General features: G+C 36.2%; 1 long non-coding RNA gene across 2 annotated transcripts in view; it reads left to right on the forward strand.

Moving 5' to 3' along the window:
• Window positions 1-19004, forward strand: part of LOC140604833 (uncharacterized) — a 39943-nt gene extending 20939 nt beyond the window's left edge. Inside the window, exons 5-7 of one of the 2 annotated variants that reach the window (XR_012007661.1) lie at window positions 7150-7266; window positions 11710-11778; window positions 18965-19004. This is a non-coding gene — a long non-coding RNA (uncharacterized lncRNA). Of the gene's footprint in view, window positions 1-7149; window positions 7267-8862; window positions 9259-11709; window positions 11779-18964 lie in introns of those variants that run through there. The other variant, XR_012007662.1, reaches the window with a different exon arrangement.
• The last annotated feature ends 4016 nt before the right edge of the window (window positions 19005-23020 follow it).

Genomic DNA, 23020 nt, shown 5'->3' on the forward strand with positions numbered 1-23020 from the left:
CCTTTACAACAATGGAATCATGGCATTGTTTTATGTCTAATAGAATGACCACAAGTCCAAGCCTGGGGTAATTTACTCAATGACATAGCCTCAAACTCTATATTTTTGGCAATATAATAATGGTATTTACATAAAAAGAAATGGGGGCACCTGAGTGGCTCAGTGGTTGAGCGTCTGCCTTTGGCACAGGTTGTGATTCCAGGATTCTTGCAGAGAGCCTGCTTCTCCCTCTGCCTATGTCTCTGCCTCTCTCTGTGTGTCTCTCATGAATAAATAAATAAATAAAATCCTTTAAAAAAGGAAATGAAATACAGCTTTTCAAATGAGTTTTAATCAAAATGTAAATTATATATCAGACATATTCTTTCTTATTTTGCTTATGGGGGTTGACCTCCATACTTCATGATTTTTGTAGTGTGGAATTTACCTACAAAATTTTGTCACCTGATGGATCCTGTAAATATTCATACTTTTAAAATATCTAAATAATTGGCTGCATGAAGCACTGTCAGGAAAGATGTAGTTGCTTCTCAGGGGCTGTAAGGAAATGCTAGTTGTTGTATTAAAGATTTAAAAAATAAAAAAGGTTTCATATCAGTATATGAAGCCATAAAAAGAAATTTTAAAAAAGGTGCCCATTTAAGAGAAAAGGAAAATGTGAATATGTCTACTATCCAAATTTATGAATTTACATGTTGCGGAGCTGGAGTCTAATAAATGTTTTCTATATCATCTGATATAATATTCTATTATTAATCTTTGAGAACCTGGAGCATTGCAGAAATTATTAAATTACCAACTTGAATTATTTTCATTGGACAAGAAGCAAGAAACCATTGTATGTTCTGAGGCCAGAAAGTAAGATTGTAACTGAAACTTAAAACAACGTCTTGATTCCACTGTAAAATTAAAACATTCAGAATACAGGATATAGGATAATGGTTAAGGATATGGGCTGTGAAGTCAAGGAAATTCCTTGCTATTGTTTAAGCTATTTATTGAGTTTTAAATTTTCATTGCCTAATATAAATTTCTAGAAATCTGACAGTCATTTTTAATTTGTGATTTACATAAGACAACATTCACTTATTTTAAGTGTACAATACAAAGATTTTGAGAAAATCTTAGTAAGAAAAGTATATTTTTTAGTTTGATGCAGTCCCACGTGTTTATTTTTGCTTTTGCTACTTGTGTTTTAGGTGTCATATCAAAAAAACTTGTTGCCAAGACCAGAGTCAAGGAGATTTTCTTCTGTCTTTTCTTTTAGGAGCTCTATGATTTCAGGTCTTACATTTAAGTCTTTAGTCTATTTCAACTTAATTTTTGTGAATGGTGCAGGATGAAAGGTGCTCAACATTCTAATCATCAGGGAAATGCAAATCAAAATCACAATGAGATATTACCTCACATCTGTTAGAATGGCCATTATATAAAAGACAAGAGATAAGGGCTGACTGGGATGTAGAGAAAAGGAAACACGGTACACTGTAAATTAAACTTATATAGCAACTGTGGAAAACAGTATGGAGGGACACCTGGGTGGCTCAGAGGTTGAGTGTCTGCCTTCAGCCCAGGGTGTGATCCTGGAGTCCCGGGATCAAGTCCCACATCGGGTTCCTTGCATGGAGCCTGCTTCTCCCTCTGCCAGTGTCTCTGCTCTCTTTCTCTCTGTGTCTGTCATTAATAAATAAATAAAATATTTATTATAAAAACAGTATGGAGTTTCCTCAAAAAATAAAAAATAAAATGATTAATATGAACCAGCAATTCCATTTCTGAGTATGTATTCAAAGATAAATCACTATTCTCAAAGAGCTATCTGCACCCACATTCATTGAAATATTATTTACAAAATCCAAGACATGGAAACAGGCTAAGATGTTATCAATATTGATGTAAAAATGCTCAACAAAATACTAGCAAACTAAATTCAACAACATAATAAAAGGAATATATACCATGACCAAATAGGATGCAAGAATATTTGAACAGAAAAACCAATCAGTGTTATACACCACATTAACAGAACGAAAGAGAAGAAAATGACACATGATCATTTCAATGATTCTGACAGAGAAATAGACATTTCTCTAAAAAAAACCCCACAGAAATAAATGGAAGAACTAAAACTCTAAAATTTGTTTTAAAAAATAGAAAAAATCTTGTGATCATGCATCAGGTAAAGATTTCTATACTATAGCACCAAAAGCATCATCCATTTAAAAAATGACCAAATTTGAACTTTATCAAAATTTAAAACTTTTGTTTTTCAAAAGACACTATGAGAAAATAAAATAGTGAGGTGAAATATTTGCAAATCATGTATTTGATTATAAACATATTCAGAATAATTAAAGAACACTTATAACTTTTTGTAAGAGGACAAAAAACCCCAAAAGAATGCATAAAAATTTGAATAGTTGCTTCACCAGTTCAAAAATAAATGAAGACAATCCAAAAGAGAACTGATAGAGGCTATTTATTCAGAGTTTGCTATTGTAAGGGTGTCAGCCACCATCACTTGAGTTTGGCAGAGACTCAAAGGCAGGCAAAGGAGTGGGAAATTTTTATAGTGAAAAATGAAAAAGGTTTCAGGCAGGTTTTGATGAGGGATTATTGGCATGGAGAAGCTGGAGACGGTGCTAACTGGGGGTGGAGCAGCCAATGTAATCGGTTTGGGAGAATATTTGGCCTTCTCTGGTCTAAGTTGAAAGTGGAGGCAAAAATAAGGAAAGCTGGCAATTACTGATCAATTCCTGACCTTTCTCTGCCCATGGGTGCAGCAGCTATTATTTGGCTTCCTGGACTTTTTGCTGCAGAAGTTATGAGTCAGTGCATTTTCATATGTGGTCAGGTCCATTTTTTTCTTTAAGATTTATTTACTTATTTGGGAGAGATTGAGAGTGTGTGAATTGGGGAGGCAGAGGGAGAGAGAGAGAAAGAGTGAGAGAGAGAATCCTCAAGTAGACTCCTTGCTGAGTATGGAGCCTGACATGAGGCTTGATCCCATGACCCTGATTAGGACCTGAGCCAAAATCCAGAGTCAGCCCCTCAACCAACTGAGTCATCAAGATATCCTAATTATTTGTTTTTAGTTAAGTCTTTTTACCAAAGAAAACATGAATGACCAATAAGCATATGGAAAATATTAAATGTTATTAGTCATCAGGATAATACAGTTAAAACTACACAATATACCACTACATAACCATTAGAATGGCTAAAGTAAAAGAGATTGATTATATCAAATTTTGGTGAGAACAGGGAGCAACTGGAACTCTCATACATTGCTGGTGGGTACAGTTAACTTCGGAAAATAGTTTGGCAGTTTTCTGAAACATCTAGCATATATTCATCAACCAATCTTGCAATTTCACTCTAAGGTAGCTTTGCCTTGGGGTTGCAGAGGGTGGTGGCAGTATGGATTGTCTATAAATTTGTGGGTGGTAATATTTTAAGATCATGGAATTGCTCTGAAACTAACAGCTGTTCATAGAGCTCCTAAAAGAAAAGACGGGAAAATCTCCTTGACTCTGGTCTTGGCAACAAGTTTTTTGATATGACACCTAAAACACAAGTAGCAAAAGCAAAAATAAACATGTGGGACTGCATCAAACTAAAAAATATACTTTTCTTACTATGTCTTTATGTGGCTTTGGGAACTGAGTAATGCTCTCACAGAATGAGTTAGGAAAAATTCCCTCATTTTCAATAGTTTTGGAGGCATTAGAGAAAGTTCAGTGTTCATTTTTCTTTAAATATTTGGAAGAATTTACCAATGATGCCAGCTGGTACTAGGCTTTTCTTTGTTGAGAGGCTTTAAGTTACTGATTCAATCTCTTTATTGTAGAAATCTGTTCAGATTTTCTACTTCTCATGTTCAATGTTGGTAGATTGTGTTTTTCATGTTCATTTCATTTAAGTTATACAATTTGTTAATGAACAAATAGTTCATAGCACTCTCTTTTCATCCTTTTTTATCTGTATAATTCATTAAAATGTCCTCACTTTCATTTCTGATTTAGTTATTAAAGTTTTCTCTCTACTTTGTGAATTTAGCTAAAGTTCTGTCAGTTTTGTTGAATTTTTTGGAGAACCAAGACTTGGTTTCACTAATTTTTTCTAATGATTACCTATTATCTATTTTTTAATCTATTTTTTCTCTGTGCTATAATCTATGTAAACATTACAACTATAAATTTCCACCTTAAAACTTCTTTCACTGCATCCCCCAAATTTTGTTATAATTTTTTCCTTTGTCTCAAGATATTTTCTAATTTCATTTATGATTTTTTCTTTGACTCATTGTTTGAATGAGGTTTTTACACATATTTGCAATTTTCCAGTTTTCCCTCTGCTATTGGTTTCTACTTTTATTCCACTGTAATCAGAAATGATACTTTGTATAACATTAATCTTTGTAAATGATTCAAATTGTTTGTGGTCTAATATATGGTCTATATGTGCGTAAGAGAAAAATGTGTATTCTGCTGTCTTTGGATGGAGTACTCTGTGCATGTTTGTTAGGTTCAATTGGTCTATAGTATTCATGACTTCTATTTTCTTATTTATCTTCTATCTGGTTGCTCTATCCATTAATGTAAATGTGGCTTTGAAGTTTCCAGTTTCCTACTATTATTGCAGAGCTGTCTGTTATCTCCCTTCAATTCTGTCAATGTTTGTTTCATAAACTTTGGAGCTCTTATACTTGGTACATATATGTTTCTAATTGTCATATCTTCTTGGTGAATTGACACTTTAATCAATATATAATGTCCTTTTTCTCTCTTATAACAGTTTTTGACTTAGTCTATTTGTTTGGTTTTACTATAGTATAGCTACCGCTAATTTTCTTCTGGTTATTTGCACAAAATTTATTTCTCATCCTTGTACTTTCAACTTAGCTCCATTCTTAGGTATAAAGTGAGACTCTTGGGACACCTGGGGGGCTGAAGTGGTTGAGCACCTGCCTTTGGCCCAGGGCATGATCCTGGAGTCCCGGGATTGAGTCCCACATCGGGTTCCCTGCATGGAGCCTGCTTCTCCCTCTGCCTGCGTCTCTGCCTCTCTCTCTCTGTGTGTGTGTGTGTGTGTGTGTGTGTGTGTGTGTCTCTCATGAATAAATAAATAAAAGCTTTTAAAAAATAAATAAATAAAAATAAAGTGAGACTCTTGTGGATATCACAGAGTTGGATTCTGGCTTTATATCCATTCTACCAATCTAGGTGTTTTGATCGGGAAGTTTAATCCATTCACAAATTTTGAAGTAATTACTGATGAACTTATTTTTAACATATTGTTATTTATTTTCTGTATGTCTTAGAGGCCACTTTTAGGTGATAGGCTTGAACTGTGGAAACCTGAGTAAGGTAAAGGGACCTATAGTGACCACCAGGCCAAATGCAAATAGGCCCATTAGGAGACCCACCTCAAAATGTCCATAAGCCCTAGCTGACCAATGGGCTACTTACAGCCATGTGCAAGTGCCAACAAAGGAGAATTCCATATGTCCCCATACCTCTTCATCTTTTCCCCTTAACCATCCCCCCCACCCCCCACAGTCCTGCCAGCTATTCCCCTGCAGTGTATTCAATAAACTTCTCTTTGTTCTGCCTCAAGTGAATCCTTTCACCCCCTGTGCCACCAGCCTCCACCTGATTGGGTCACTCCACCTGTGTTATAACTTTATTGTCCCAACCATATTTCTATGTTTTTATATGGTTTCTATTTCTCCTTTGGCATTTGGTTGCCTCTTTCCTGAATCAATTTATTATATTTAAATTTCAGAGCCTCCCGGTGCATGGAGCCTGCTTCTCCCTCTGCCTGTGTCTCTGCCTCTCTCTCTCTCTCTCTCTCTGTGTGTGTGTGACTATCATAAATAAATAAAATTTTAAAAAAATAAAAAAATAAAAATAAAATAAATTTCAGAGCCTGAAAAGGCTCATTTTCTCCAGTTTTAAACTTGTTTATTTTTTTTCAAAAAGGATCCACTGAACTTCTTTTCTTTGAATACATATATAAACTGCTGGAAACTTTCTCACCTAACCCAACACCTTGGCCCAGTAAATTTCTATGACAGTCTTTTTTTCTGAATATAGGTTTCATTTCCCTGTTTCTTTGGGAAGCTCATAATTTTGGTTTAAAAATTGGATATTTAAAATAACATATTGTAGCAATATCCTGGGTTCTCTTTGTTTTTTTTTTTTTCATTGTTTTTATTTTGAATATCCTGCCTTGAATGAAAGTGTGGAATCTGTCTCCCACCCAGTGCAAGTGATGTTTCTTAGCTTTTGATTTTTCTATTTTATGTCCTAGTCTGGTTGCCTAGGGTTTGCCTAGGGGTTGCATTGCTTAGTGGTTAGCAAGGTGATTTGGAAAGAGCTTATATCCAAACACCTGAAGCCCATAAGGCTGCCATCCTGTGCATTTAGAACTCTGTGGTTTGGGGAGCACATTCAAATTTAGAGCCAGTGCCCACATCTCCCTTGCCTTTTACTTTGTGCTGGAATCTCTCAGGTCTCCTGTGCTCCTATATGTAGTTTCCAGGCAGATAGAACTTATCTTAGCTCTTCTACGGCTCTCACCTTTCCAGAATCTCACATAAATTTCTGCATGATTGCTTGCCACAACTTGGGACCTCAATCTTGGGATTGCACAGTCGCAGGTGTTTCCCATTCATTTCCTATGGAGTGTTCCATTTCAAGCTGATGAAACTAGCAGATGTCCCCCCTGCCCAAAACTGAGTCTCCCACTCTGGCAGCAAAACTCTTAGGACTGTTGCCACTCCTATGCTGGCAAAACCATAGTTCTTACTAGTCAAGTGAGGAAGGAAGGATAGGAGTACCTTAGTCCAGAAAGCCACAGACTCCCACTGTTCTTACCCTCAAACTTGTCTCATTTTGTCCTCTTGGTTTCTCTCACTTCCTCTTATTCTTAGAGCCCTGAAATGGCTTTTTTTTTCCCCAGATAGTGTTTATTGACACTCAATGCCTCCATAAGCATAAGTTTGTTTTCTTTATCAAGTTTGAGTACTCTGAAGTAGTTGTTGTATTCTACAGCCCACCAAGGTAAGTTAGCTAAAACAATACTCTTTGGATTCCTCCTTAATTTGATTTTCATAAATTCTGTCTTGCAAACTTTTGTTTTCAGCTATTTTGGGGGAGCTTTATCAATCACAAACTCTTAGTGAACATCCCTATCTACTAATTGTGTGCTGGATTATAAACATATGGAGAAGAATGACATACTCCCTGCAACCTTCCTGAGGTAAATGATCTGTTTAGCATTTTGTGTAGATTTTGTTTAGCATCTTGTTTCCTGCCAGTGTGTTTTCAATTATTTTATTTTGTTAAATATTATAAAAAGTCTTATGTAAATTGCATAAACAAAATTGCAATATCTGAATTTTTCAGTAACATGACTCTTCAGTTTGTTCATTCTGTTGATGAACTTTCATTGATGTTTATTTCCCGGTATTTGCCATACTGACTGTAAGTTTATTTGCCCAGGTTTTATGGGGGGAAAAAAATCCCAGTGTTCAAGGGTACTCTCTCCAAAGAGGACATCCTTTCCCTTCTGCTACGTACGCTCGGCCTGGGACTCTACCTGTCTAGCACAAATTAGTTTCATGGTTTCACACAGACAATATAATTTTGACCCTCAAACCTACATTTGGGAAGGCCTCATTTAAAATTCTTAGATTTTTTTTTTTTTTTGACCTAGATTTTAGGCCAAGACAGATGACTCTTTTTTGTGGCCTTTCTTTGTTGATAAGTGGATATTTCCGGTCCACATTTTCAGTTGTGTTGAAGTACTTAACGAGTCCCTGGTTTGTATGTAGATCTCAAGTCTAATTCCTCCCTTTTGGAAGACCAAAGAATTAGCCTCTTGTCCTCATAATTAGCATTAAAATGCAAACCCATAGGCTGTAGACTTTGTTAGATACATCAAAACAACCACAGCCTCAAAGTAAGCTTATCATTCTGATTTCCAGAAAAATTTTAAAAATTTATAAAATTTTTGGCTTCTGCACTTTCCCCTTAGTTTTACATGAACTTGACAATGCAGTATAGAGAGGTTTTTGCATTATGGTATTTAATGCAGGATTTCTAGGTCTGTTTGCTTTTTTTCTGGTGCCACAAGCAGAAATCACCATAGTGGTTTTAGTAATTTTTAGTTTCTACTTAGAAAATTATACATATATTTTCAAAAAGTAAAGAAAAGAAAATCATACACATATAAATAATGTTTGTTACCTAGTCTCCATTCTGGTAAGTATAATTTTAATAATACAATTAACCTTTGAACAACGTGGGTTTGAACTGTGTGGGTCCACTTATATATGGGTTTTTTTTTTCAATAAATATATTCAAAAATTTTTTGGAGATTTGTGATTTTGAGAAAATTTGCAGACAAACTACATTGACTAGAAATGTTTAAACACTAAGAAAAAGTTAAGTATGTCATGAATCCATAAAATATATATAGATGTCTCTTTTTTCACATCCTACCACAAAATATGCACAAATCTATGATAAAAAGTTAAAATTTACCAAAACTTACCCACACACTTACAGACCATACATGCCCCCATTCCCAGTCCAGGGAAATGTAGGCAAAGGTAAAGATGCAGTATCAAATCATGACTGCATAAAATTAACTATACTACATACTGTAATAACTTCAGAGCCACCTCCTGTTGCTATTGCAGTGAGCTCAAGTGTGGTGAGTAGCCACTTGAAATGCCATGTGATCCTAATCATCTCCCCATAAACAGTTCATCTCTCCAGTAAACTGCATATGGCAGAAAAAAAGTGATCTCTTGAATTTCTTGTGTATTTTTCATCATGTTTACTGCAATAGTGTAAATTTTGAATAACACCATGGGACCTATACGAAATGCTACTAGTGATTCTGGAGATGCCCCCAAGAAGCAGAGGAAAATCATGACATAACAAGAAAAAGTTGACTTGCTTGATATGTACCAAAGATTGAGGTCTACAGCTGCAGCTGCCATCATTTCAAAATAATAAATCCAGTGTAAGGACCATTGTGGAAAAAGAAAGGGAAATTTGTGAAGCCATTGCTTTGGTTAAGCCAACTGGCATGAAAATCTGGGACTTTTTGTAAGTACCTTTTTATCTCATATTGAAAATGCAGCTTTGGGACACCTGGGTGGCTCAGTGGTTGAGCGTCTGCCTTTGGCCCAGGGTGTGATCCTAGAGTCCCAGAGATCGCATCCCACATCAGACTCCCTGCGCAGAGCCTGCTTCTCCCTCTGCCTGTATATCTGCCTCTCTCTCTCTCTCTCTCTTTCTTTCTCATGAATAAATAAATAAAATCTTTAAAAAAAAGAAAATGCAGCTTTAATGTGAGTGCAGAATTGCTATCAGAAAGACTTACCTATAGACTCTAATATGATTTTTTAAAAAAGCAAAGTTATTATATGACAACTTAAAGCAAATGGAAGGTGAAAGATCTAAAGCTAGAGAATGTAATGTTAGCAAAAGATGGTTTGATAATTTTAAAGAGAGGTTTTGTTGCCTGGTGGACCGGGGGAGACCTCCGGCCCTGAGTCATCTACTTAGCCCATCCATATTGGAGTTTCTTGGTCTCTTAGCAAGAAAGAATTCAAGGATAGACCAGACACAGTGGTGAGCCTTGCAAGTAGAAAAGTTTATTAAAGTGAGGATATACTCTCAAGAAGTGAGAGAGGGTGAGCTAAAGGGAGCAATGAGCCTGGGTTGGGTCTCTATAATTTATTGACAATTGTACCTAGGGAATGGGCTCTTCATTATTTAGGGAGGAGATTTCATTGACAGCAGTGTTTCATATCTTTTCTCCCTTACTTGGTCAGCATTCCTGGCCTTCTTTGTCTTGGGCCTGTCTGGTCTGATCCAGCTTCTTGTGGCTTTGTTTTTGGAGTGCTGCCAGAACAGGTCTCTAACTCCTCCTCTCACGTAGTAGGCCATGATTCCCCCCCCCCTTTGCTAGCCTCCAGGCATCTTGTTATAACCTAACTGCCTACCCTAACAGTTTGGCTTAAAAATTGCAAACATAACAATAGAGGTAGCTTCTCCCCACTAAGAGGCTGACAAGTTCCTAGGTGCCATCAAGAGAATCAGTGAGGACAAAGGATATCTGCATTAACAGGTTTTTAATGCAGATGAAAGTACCTTTTCTGGAAAAAAAAAAAAAAAGATGCCACAAAGGATATTTATTAATGGTGAAGAGCAATGAGCACCAGGATTTAAGGCAGGAAGGAATAGGCAAATTCAATTGGGTTTATGATCAGGACAGCCCTTGTCTATAAATCTAATACCCTGAGCTTTAAAGGGAAAAGATAAATACCAGCTCTGGTCATGTGGTTGTACAATAAGGAGGCCTGGATAATGAGAACCTTTTTCTGGATTAGTTACAGTGATGCTTTGTCCCCGAAGTCGAGAAGTACCTTGCCAGTAAGGGACTGTCTTTTGAAGTTCTTTTGATATTGGACAATGCTTTTGTCACCCAGAACCCCATAAATTCGACAGCAAAAGTGTCAAGGTAATTTATTTGCTCCAAAACACAATATCTCTAATTCATTGTCTAGATCTGGGGGTCATAAAGACTTTGAAGGCTTATTACACATAGTACTCTAAGGAAAGGATAGATTGTCAACCCTATGTAAGAGAACCTTGATGAAGAGAACATCATGAAAGTCTAGAAAGATCACACCTTTAAAGATGCCATTACTGTTTATATATATATATATATATATATATATATATATATATATGTTATACATATATATATATAATAAATACATAAAAGCCATGAAAGCCATCAAGCCTGAAATAATAAATTCCTGTTGGAGAAAATTGTGTCGAGATGTTGTACATAACTTCACAGGATTAAAAAAAAATAATCAAGGAAATCATGAAAGAGATTGTGGATATGGCCAAAAAGGTAGGAGATGAAGGGTTTCAAGACATGGACCTTGGAGAAATTTAACAGCTAAGAGACACCACACCAGAAGAATTAATCAAAGACAGCTTGATCTAGATGCATGCTTCTGAACCAGTGCCAGATGATAATGAAGAAGACATAAAGGAAGCAATACCAAAAAACCATATTGACATTAGACAACATGGCAGGAAGGTTCTGATTATTTAAGACTGGTTTTGACTTCTTTTACAACATGGACCCTTCTATAATATAGGCACTGAAACTAAGCAAATGGTGGAATGATTGGTACCATATAGAAATATTTTTAGAGAAACGAAAAAGCAAAGACAGAAGTTAGAATGTATTTCTCCAAAGTCAACTGCAAGTATGCGTGCCTCTGTCACTTCCCCTTCTGCCTCTGCCACCCCGGAGATAGCAAGACCAACCTCCCTTCTTCCTCCTCCTCAGCCTACTCAATGTGAAGACAATTAGGATCTATTCCATTTAGTTAATAGTGAATACTGATGATTGCATAGAGTGAAAAACTTAGCTGTTGTGTATGTGTGTCTTTGTGCGAAAATCTAATAACTGCACCATGGAACTATAAGAGACATTTTGTGCCATCAGCAGCAGCACCTAAGTATTCATCATGAAAAACCTGGTATGCAAGGCTCATGCAGAGGTGGATGGCCTATCTTTACATAGGCAGAAAGTGAGTGATATTTAACATAAAATTAATAATGTGTTAATTTTTTTTACTATTTTATGACTTTGCTTTTGAAGAATTACATTACTGGAGAGTATGTCTCTCTCTCATAACCAGAGAAACTATGTACCAGCCTATCATCACAGGTAAGTGCTTTTCAAAAATAACAATTTTTCTAATACTGTCTTATGAGTATGACTGTAATACTGTATTTATTTTAAATTTTATAATGACTAATTCATTAGTGTATAGGCTACAATAAAACAATCATATCAATTAGACAAGGCTGCCATATAGAAATCATATTGCCACTTCTTTATCAGCGCATGAATCATTATACCTGCAAATAAATATGAATTTATTTTTCACATTATCTTTTCATTTTTATGTCTAGTGTTAGTAATATGAATAACATCTACACTGTTTTGTATTATATAAGACAATATTGATGTAGGTACTGACAGATGATTCATCTTATAAACAGATAATGTAAACTTAGGGTTTTGAGAAATGTAGTACAGGACTGTAAATGTATTTTCTCTTTCTTACGATTTTCTTAATAACATTTTCTTTTCTCTAGCTTACTTTATTGTAAGTATACAGCATATAATACATATGACATGTAAAATATGTTTTAATCAGCTGTTTATGTTATCAGTAAGCCTTCTGGTCAACAGTAGGCTAGTGGTAGGTAAGTTTTCGGGGAGTCAAATGTTATATATGGACTCTTGGCTGTGTGGGAGATCTATGCCCCTAATACCAGCATTGTTCCAAGGTCAAGTGTAATGTATTATGGTGGCTGAATCATCTGGAGCCTTGTTAAAAAAATTAGAATGAGAGCATTGTAGTTCACTCACAGTTTTAATGAGAATGACTGTATTTTGCTTTATAAATTTGGCTCTGCTTGGAATAGTCAATCATAAGAGTGTCTTCCTCTTTTCAGTTTAATAACTTTTAGTCAGAATATATATGCAGAATGTGGCAAATGTCTTTTTAGCTTCTATTGCGATGACTGCAAAGTTTCAAGTATTTAAGTATTTTTGCCCAGCAAGTGACAGCTGTTATCACCTTCAGGGCAGGGATCTTACTCCATCAGGAGCCACAGTCCCAGGCTGTCAACTCACTCTGTGTTCTGGTGTGGCAAGAAACATGAGTCATACACATATCAGATGGAACAGAGCTTACTTCCAAACAGAAGAGACAGAGCAACATCAGTTTCAATGGTGGCTGTTAGGCCCCCACAGCCAGTGGGTCCCCTCCCAAAGTGATAGAATGATGGTCTGCATGCACCCCTCTCCTGCAAGCAGAAGATCCTGACACCTCCCCCATGGGGTCTGGAATTCAGAAAGCTGAGAGCATGGCTGAGGGTCACATGATGCACACCCTTAAGCAGAACAAAGAAGGCATACATCAAGCCCCGAATAAGGAAAAATACTCCCAAATAGGGAGATATGCCCAGAATAGGCTGTGGGGACTCCTTAGCGTTCCATAAGGAAATATTTCAGACCCAAGGCCCACACTTCTGCAGACATGAGGGTAGAAAAATGAATGCACAAAAGGAAACAAACTGCCTTTCCCAAAAATTTTCTAGTATTGAACCTCTCTACATTCCTGAAAAATCCCTACTTGGTCATATTTTAGATATATATAAATATATATGTAAAGGTATATATATATTTTTTGCATATATATCATATATTACATATATACACATACAGGTATAATGCATTTGTTTTAATTAATTTAGAGCTTTGTAGTTATATTCATAATTTATTTGCTATATTGGGACACTGGGTAGCTCAATGGTTAAGCATCTGCCTTTGGCTCAGGTCATGATCCCAGGGTCCTGAGATCGAGTCCTACATCGGGCTCCTCACAGGGAACCTGCTTTTCCCTCTGCCTATGTCTCTGCCTCTCTCTGTGTGTCTCTCAGGAATAAATAAATAAAATCTTAAAAAAAAAGAATTTATTTGATAGGTAGTTTTCTGTTTCTGGTACACACTGTGTATTTCAGTGAATTATGCTAGTTTTTTAATTAGGAAGGAATTTTTTTCTTAAATTTTCCTTGTCAACTTTTGAATTTCAAAAGAAATACACGTTCATTTTATATAGTGGAATAATGAAAAGATGCATAAAGTTAGCAATCTCTTCCCACTCTCAAAAATTTTGTCACTTTATTCCTACATTTTTCTGCAATAAAAATATACAAATACTTACATATTTCAATGTTTTTGTTTTGGTGCTTTATCGTTCTTATTAAAATGGAATCCAGAGTGCTCATGACTTAGTGTCCTATGTTAAAGACATTGGATATATTGGGCATCTCTTCAGGTCTACGTATGTAAATGTCTCACCTACTTTTTTTAATGGTTACATGATATTTCACAAGATGGATGAACTACAATTTATTCACAGTTTCCTCAGGTTAATGATTATCCATATAGGATTTACAAAGAATTTGTTATTGCTTTGTTGTTATTTGCCCCCACAAAAAATAAACATCTTTGTATATATAAATTATATACCAGTATTTTCAAGCTTATAAGATAAATTTATCAAAGTACCACTGTAGTGCAATAAATATTCTCGGGAAAGTTTCCCAAAGGGTAATAGTAATTCACACTCATCAGTAAAATATGAGTGAGCATTTCTTCTTCATAACATCATTTTTGTATTGTATCTTATGTTATAGGTGAACAGTAGAAGAATATTGTATACTTAACTGGCTTGCCCAGACTACTAATAAAATCAATTACTTCATGTGTGTATTTTCCATTGGATTTTCTCTTTTAGATAATTGCCTTTCTTTGATTATAATATTATCAAATTGCTTTTAGTTATTAATATATAGAAGCATGTTGTTACTAGAACTAGTAATTATTTTTTGTCATTTAAGTTGCGAAAATTTTCCCCATTTTATTGTTTGTTTTTGATGTTATCAAGTTATGATGTTTGGACATAATTTTTTTTTAGAGAGAGAAAGAGCAAGGGTGAATGGGCAGAGGGAGAGGGAGAGAATCTTAAATGTTAAGTCTTTTTTTTTTTTTTAAGATTTTTATTTATTCATGAGAGACACAGAGAGAGAGAGGCAGAGACACAGGCAGAGGGATAAGCAGGCTCCATGCACCGGGAGCCCGACGTGGGACTTGATCCCGGGTCTCCAGGATCGCGCCCTGGGCCAAAGGCTGGCGCCAAACCGCTGCACCACCCAGGGATCCCAAGAGGGAGAGAATCTTAAGCAGGCTCCACACCTAGTACAAAGTCTGACGTGAGGCTCACTCTCATAACCCTGAGATCATGACCTGAGTTGAAATCAAGGGTTGGATGCTTAACCGAGTCACCCAGGTACCCTGGACACAATTTTTAAAATCATTATTGAAGTATAACTTACATATAGAAAAATGAACAAATCATACTTTTGCAGCTTAATAATTTATCACAAAGTGAACACAGCCATGAGGCCATCAGATAGATCAAGAAATAGGTCAGCACCAGCAGGAAAAAGACTCTCCTGTGTCTCTTTTTTATTCATCATACTCTCCCTCATCCCTCACTTTTAACACCCTGGATTAGTTTTGCCCATTATTAAAATGTATATATGTACACACATTTTAAACACATAATTTCAGGGGCACCTGGATGGCTCAGTTAAGTGTCTGCCTTCAGCTCAGGTCATGATCCCAGGGTTCTGGGATGGAGTCTAGGATATGTTGTGACAGGTGCTTCTCCCTCTCCCTCTGCCACCCACCCCCCCGGTGCTCTCTCTTGAATAAGTAAAAAGTCTTTAAAAAAACATAACATTATATCATTGCTATAATCAATTTTATTTTGCTAAAAATGTCATCTTTGTATTGCTTTTCTTCTGTTTTCATATTTGTCTTTTCATAAGGTATCTTTCTTCTGCCTGAAGAACTCCCTTTTAGTACTTTTATATCTGCTTGTGATAAATTCTCTCATTTTTTTGTGTGTGTGTAAAAAAAGTTTACCTACTTTACTTTCATTTAGAAGGATATTTTCTTTTCTTTTTATTTTTAAGATTTTATTTATTTATTCATGAGAGACAGAGAAGTGGAGACACAGGCAGAGGGAGAAGCAGGCTCCTCCCAGGGAGCCTGAGGCAGGACTCTATCCCAGGACCCCAGGGTCAGGACCTGAACCAAAGGCAGACGCTCAACTACTGAGCCACCTAGGTGTCCCTTGAAGGATATTTTCAGTGAATATAGAATTTAAGTTGACGTATTTTTCATTCTTTTGATGATACTATTCCACTGTCGTATAACTTTCATCATTTTGTTGTGAGGAGAACAATAATCATTATCATTACTCTGCCATTCCTTGGTTTTTACTGCTTCCTTCTAAAAAACAATTTCAGTCCTTTTTCCCCCTTCTTCCAACAGTTTTACTTGCTATAGTTTTGTTTTGTATCCTGCTTCAGCTTTTTAAGCATTTGAGTCTTTATGAGTTCCATCGATTCAATCATATTTTCAGGCATTATTTTTTCAATATTGCACGTGCCCTTTCTTCATTCTTGTCTTCTGGCTACTGAAATTCCAAGTTAGACTCTTCTAGAATGTAATATGTCTCTTGCGCTCTTTCCTCTATTTATCTCTGTTTTTTTTTCTCAATGTGTCATTCTGGATATTTTCTTCTGATCTCTCTTTCACATCCCCAATTATCTCTTCCTCAGTGTCTATTATAATGTTACTCATCCAACAAATTCTTAATTTCCATTATTACTCTATTCTTTAGATCTAGAATTTGTAATGGATTATTTTGACTTTTCTAGTTCACTGATTAAATTTTCCATATTTTCATGTAATTTGCTAAAATATTAATCATATTGATGTACTGATCTGTTATGTGTAAGAAATCATTTAATATGTTCTATACTATAGATTAAATTAATTACCTTTTACATTGATACTTAGTTCACTCTAATAGTCTGGCGATATCATTCCATGGTCTTTAGCCATCCACAATAGCTGATGCTAAATCTTTTCCTTTCTACATAATACATATTTTCAAAAACATCTGATAACTTTTAATAGTTCTCTATTCTGACATATCACTATGAAGTGTTGATATGTGGATATATTTTTATGTATTGCACTTAGTAATCTGAGTATAATTTTCAGCTGAATAATTATTTATGTCTTTAAGCTTGGGAAATTTTCATTTTCTGTTTTCTAAGAAGTTATTTCTCCACCATTTCCTTTATGATAATTCTCTGCAACTCAGATGTTTGTCAGAGTATCTCAATCTAACCTCAGAGTCTCTTAATTTTGCTTAAAGTTTGCAATTACACTTGTAGTTTTTTCTATATCTGAGGTCGCTTCAGTATTATTTTCAAATTAGCTAATTGTCTTTTCAACTTTGTCTGCCTTGAGCCTTGTGTTTATTACTTTTCCATTATTTGACCGTAATGTTCAGTTTCTAGATTTACATTTTTTCTTATTTACCAATACTCATTTCATTTCATTTGTTTGAATTCAGTTATTATTTATTTTCTATAATTTTGTAATCAATGTAGTTCTTTCTTTTACTGCTTGGAGCATTCCAAATAAATATATTTTAAGTTCTATGATGCCTTTTTTCTATGAAGCGTGAATTAACGTTCAAACATTGCATTTTTCTGTATTTTTTTTAACATCCTGTTATCTGCAAATGTTTTAGGATGTTGGTCAGTATGCTCATTTTAAAGGAGGAGGTTCATTTTCTCTTTCCTCCCCACTATCACCTCTGTCCTGTGACTACCACTCTTTGAACTGCAGATTTATGGCTACCTCCACTTAAACCCAGGATCCAAGTAGAAAACTAGGTCTTATAAAAGTCATTCAGGACATCTGAGTTGTAGTATTATTGGGGTATATCATATCAGCCCTTGAACCAGTATATGGCTAGGTTCAGTTCCCAGGGAAGAGCTGTGTCTTTGTAATTCTTGCCTCCCTAAATAGCAGTCTTAGGTTAGCTGATTTTTTTTTTTAAGGCAATTCCCTTGCGTTGGGGGATTCCATGCCAATCCCTTCTTTCAGTTGTACAACTGGCTCTGACATCTCATTTGTCATGGAACCATTTATTGCCCATTACATTGCATTATTCAGGTTTCTGTATTCCACACCTGCTTCAAGAGCCAGGGCCCAGAAAGTACACGGATTTAGCCCCAGTCACCATTTAGCAATTTTGTTTTGTTGATGATTCATGCAGATATTTATCTTGGTTTTGAGCCACGCTATATTTTTCAGTTTCATATTTGATATGTAGTCTCATTCCTGGGTGTCTAGACCAGACAAAGGTTAAAGTAAAATTATGAGGTCATCATGGTCAGAAGTTATCTTCTTTTTTTAAGGAGTCTTAAAAATACTTTTAAATGTTTCAGTTCTGTTTTCACACATGCACACAAACCACTCTGATTAATTGTGCCAGTTCATTTATATACACACATAACACATATATGTATGTGTGTATGTATGTATGTTGACATGTGATATATGCCTATGTGTAGAGACATATTGATTCATTCATCTGTATACACATAGTTCATTCATATATACATATTTATAAATATATAATATTCTTTCATGTATATGTAAATGAAATGGCACATCTACCCAGAGTATGTATACATATATATATATGCATGTGCACATATATATGTATGTGTATATATATTGTGAGTGTGTATAATTTGCTTTCTCTTCTCAACAGAAAAGTTATAGTCAGTAGATTGAGTACAGGAGAATCAAAGGAGTTCTAGCTTTATCTTCTGTTTGGATTAGTTTCTTACCAAAGTAATAATAATGACCATGGTCTTCTAGTGATCCCTCCCAAATCTACTCTACAACTAGATTGTCTGTCTCCAGGGAAATTGGTACTTGAATTGGGATGAAGTCATCCTTATACCTGGTAAGATGAGTGGAATATGTGGTTGAATTAAATTGCAAATGGTACTCTCAAACTTTATTTTCAGTAAAATACTACTTAACATGTAAAGTAGATCCTTTCTCCTTCAAAATGCATGACAGCCATTTACTAATGAATGCTTTTAAATCTACTGTCTGAGCCTTAAGATATAACAAATTATAAATTCATAGGGTTTTTAGGGTTTGGGCTATAAAGATGGAGAAAGGAAGCAGGTATGGTAGGATCTGGGCCATGAAAGTCAAAGCTTTATTTGAAAATTGGAAACAATTCTGTTTGTTAAGCTAGCATTTTCTCTTTGCACACCTTCAAATGGAATTGTGAAATAGTTACTTAAGTCCTGCTTTAAAGAATCTACTAGAGCTGTCATCCTTCTCCTAGTGACAGGGATTAATTTATAATATCTTATTCCAGATGAGAAGTCAAGGAAAGTGAAGGAAAGAAGAAAATGAGAGCAGAAAGTAAAAACTAAATGGGAAGAAAACTTATGTTGTTTTTCTTTCTTTCTTTCTTTCTTTCTTTCTTTCTTTCTTTCTTTCTTTCTTTCTTTCTTTCCTTTCTTTCTTCTTTCTTTCTTTTCTTCTTCTTCTTCTTCTTCTTCTTCTTCTTCTTCTTCTTCTTCTTCTTCTTCTTTTCTTCTTTTTACATTTCAGAGAGCCATTCCTTTCTTGTCTTAGTGATTTCTAGTTGGCATTTGTACAAGTCGCTTATGATTAAAGACTTTTAGGGGCAGCCCCAGTGGCACAGCGGTTTAGCGCCGTCTGCAGCCCGGGGGTGTGATCCTGGAGACCTGGGATTGAGTTCCACGTCGGGCCCCCTGCATGGAGCCTGCTTCTCTCTCTGCCTGTGTCTCTGCCTCTCTTTTGCTCTCTCTGAATAAATAAATAAATAAATAAATAAATAAATAAATAAATAAATCTTTTAAAAAAAAGAAAGACTTTTAGATAAATTCCTTTGATAGCATAGGCTACCCACTAAACGTGTACACTAACCTTCTGTTTGTCAGATTTTGTTCCAGAGCCCAGACAACCTCTTTTGGTTCTGGTACTCTAAACAGGTGCATTTGCCCTGTGAGTCCCCAATTTTGACACACAGATATCCTCCTGACTGTGTCTGTCTATTCCTTAGCCCTTTTCAGGGAGGAAAATGGGTAGCTTTAGTGTAAAAACATATCTACTGGCCTGAGTCATGTCTGTTTGTTGAAACTGTATCTAACTCTACCTTCCCACAGAGGTTTGCTGTGGGTGTTGTGCCAGAACCAGGGAAATCAATCACCTCCGGATTTCATAACATTAATTAGGGGATGGTAAGATTGGAATATGAGTTTGTTCAGTTTGTTACCATTTTGACTCTTGACTCTATTCTTAACCACAACTGGCAGGGCAACCGTTTCCTCTGGGCTGAAGTCTTCTGTTGGGAGATAGCTATGTGTTTAACCTATGTGTTCTAACTAAGGCTACATGGCAGTTATATGACTTTGAACTATAGATTTCTTTGTCTTTTTCTTCTTTTTTTAAAAAATTTATTTATTGATGAGATAAAAAGCGAGCGAGGGGAGGAGCAGAGGGAGAGGGACAAGTAGACTCAGTGCTGAGTGCTGAGACCAACTTAAGGCTCCATCCCAGGACTCTGAGATCATGACCTTGAGACTGTAACCTTGAGATCATAACCTGAGCTGAAATCAAGAGTCAGATGCTTAACCAACTGAGCCAACCAGGCACCCCTACTTTAGTTGTCTTTGGATGTCTCTTCCCTTGCCTCTTCTAGTAGGCACAGTGTCTACCATAATAGATGAAGAGGAACAAATGAATGAGTGACTAAATGATGTCCCAAGGCAGGATTTGAAAGGAACAAACAGAAACAAAACTGAGCAAGATAAAACCTGTCCCAGATAAAACCTGTCCCAAATACATACTCCGCAGAGGTTTGGCAGCATCTTCCATTTGACAGTAAGAGCCATGGTGTTTTCTCCCATTGTGGAAAGACACCAGGCTATCCCTCAGCTACCACAAATACCACAAAGTGCCAGGATGTGTAAACTGTCACATTTCTGAAGCTAAATGCCAAGGTCAGGTAACGTAGGCTCGCGTGTTGTGCTGTCATCCGAGGCTACATCTCTTATGAGTTAACATATCTCATCTTTTCTCCCCAGTTTATTATTTCTTTTAAGCACTAACACATTAATTTTTCTGCCAAAGAATTGTGTTTCTTGTTATTATTTTGAAGTTCTTTCATTCGTCTGTGTCAGCAGCTGAAGCTGAAACTCCAGGATGCATGATTCCAGGAGGAATTCCCTGGGTGCAAAATGGGGAAGGCACACTTGCAATGTCAGGAAAAACTTGTTTAGTTAGACTCTTATCTTGGTGGCCCACTGCCCTTTTTAAACGAATGTATTGGATTTTTGTACTTTATTTGCTGCTCTATAGCCCAATATCTAAAATGGACTTCTCTAATTTTGTGTGAGAGGGTTTACTTAACAAAACGATCCCATATTGCTTTTAACAGGGAAGACTGTTAACCTGGATTATTGTGCACAGATAGAACATGACATGTGAAGAACTCACAGCTCCCTGGTTTTGAACATCCTTTTTACCCCATGCTTCCAGCAGGTTCATGAATCATGAGCTGGGCTGTGAGCACACAGTGCTGCTGAATAAAATTCAGCATGTTCTCCGAAAGTCGCATGCATTTCTAAAATGTGCTGCTCTGATTGAACAAGACCTTCCTGGGGGAAATGATTGGCACAGAGTATTCCCTATGGAAATATCACTTGTAGAATATCTCATTTACTTCCATTGCCAAGTTCACCCATTGAAGTTGCCAGCTGTTGCCCTTTTGTCCAGTTGATATTTGGTCTTCTCTATTTATTATCATAATTGTATGATTGCTACAAATGGTGCTTTTATCAGAAATATCCACCAGTTGTGTCTTCTGAAACACTAGTCAGCTTCTGGGAAGAGAGAGGCTATAGTGTTAACACCTCAAATGTGGGAAGACTACCCTTTTCCTATAACCCATGCCTAGGAAAGGATCTGTGTGCAGTGTACAAACATCCTACAAACCTTAAGAGAAATTCTTGGAGCAGTTCTAACTAAAATTGCCAGTTGAGCCTGGAAGGTTAGATAAAAGCACAAATATATTACAGAATTCTTTTCAGGTCTTCTTTCCCGAAGTCTTTTTTTTTTTTTTTTTAAGATTTTATTTATTTGAGAGAAAGAAAACAGGAGCAGAGGGAAGGGGCAGAGAGAGGGAGAAGCAGACTCCCTGCTGAGCAGAGAGCCTTTCGTGGGGCTAGATCCCACGACCTCGAGATCACGACCCCGAGATCATGACCCTGAGGTCACCACCTGAGCCAAAGGCAGCCACTTAACCAACTGAGCCACCCAGGTGCCCTTTCTTTCCCTTAGTCTTAATGTTCAATGTTCTTAAGCTCATTTCCTCTCCCTTTCAATTATAGCTGTATTCCTTTCCGAAAAGTCTTGATCTCACTGACATCTGACATCGTGCTTTTGTTCAGATTTTAAATAAGGCACTTCCTGCTCCTAAAAGAATCCAGGTATCTAGTTTAGGACAATCCAAAAATATCTCCATACTTTCCAAAAGTTTCCACGTCTAAGGTCCTTTTGCTGTCTCCTGAGTGTCTGTTTTGTCTTTAGTAATCTAGATACAAACTACAATCCCGTCACCAGTTTTCAGAAATTCACTTGCCTCCATAACCTTAAGGATGATTTGGAGCTACCAGGAGAAAGGTCACATCTTGGCTGGGCGTGGCTTTCCACCAACCCTTTGGCTCCTCTCTTCCTTCCCCAAATTCTAGAACAACAGATTCTTCCTCTTACTTATCATGTATTTCTATTTTCTTTAACTTCCCTTGGAGTTTTACTATTTACACCAAGCAGGTTAGTTAACATCTTTAAATACTTTTCCCCAGTCAAATACAGAGCTTTTCTTAAGGAATTATAGTAAGCCATTAAAAAAATTCATTATATTTGGAAAAAAATTCATTATATTTGGAAGGATGTATCTCTCCATGCTCAGTCTCTATCTCCTCTCCTTTTAAGTTTGATTCAACTCAAACATTTTCTATTTTTGAGACTAGTTGGGCTAAAGATGGTCAAAGGCAATGCGAGTGGAAATGTGGTAGAATGTTTCGTAATCTTTCTGTATAAAGTGTTAGAAAATAGTCAATTCAAACAACAAAGAATTGAGAAATAACACTTTACCAAGTCTGTTCATTGAGTTAATATTACCAGATTACAGCTAATACCTTTAGGGTGGCTATAATCCCAAATAACCTATCTAGAACATATTTTGCATTCGTTACATAATTGCCCCAATTCCAGAATAGGTGGCTTAATTTCTGATTTGGCTGTACTGAGTATTCAGACTCATAACATACTATGGTTGAAAATGATGGATCTGAAAAAGGATTGCTCTTAGAATCCTCTAGTCAAGGGACACCTGGGTGGT

This window comes from Canis lupus, chromosome 15 (genome assembly GCF_048164855.1).
Source record: "Canis lupus baileyi chromosome 15, mCanLup2.hap1, whole genome shotgun sequence".
Taxonomy (NCBI): Eukaryota; Metazoa; Chordata; class Mammalia; order Carnivora; family Canidae; genus Canis; species Canis lupus.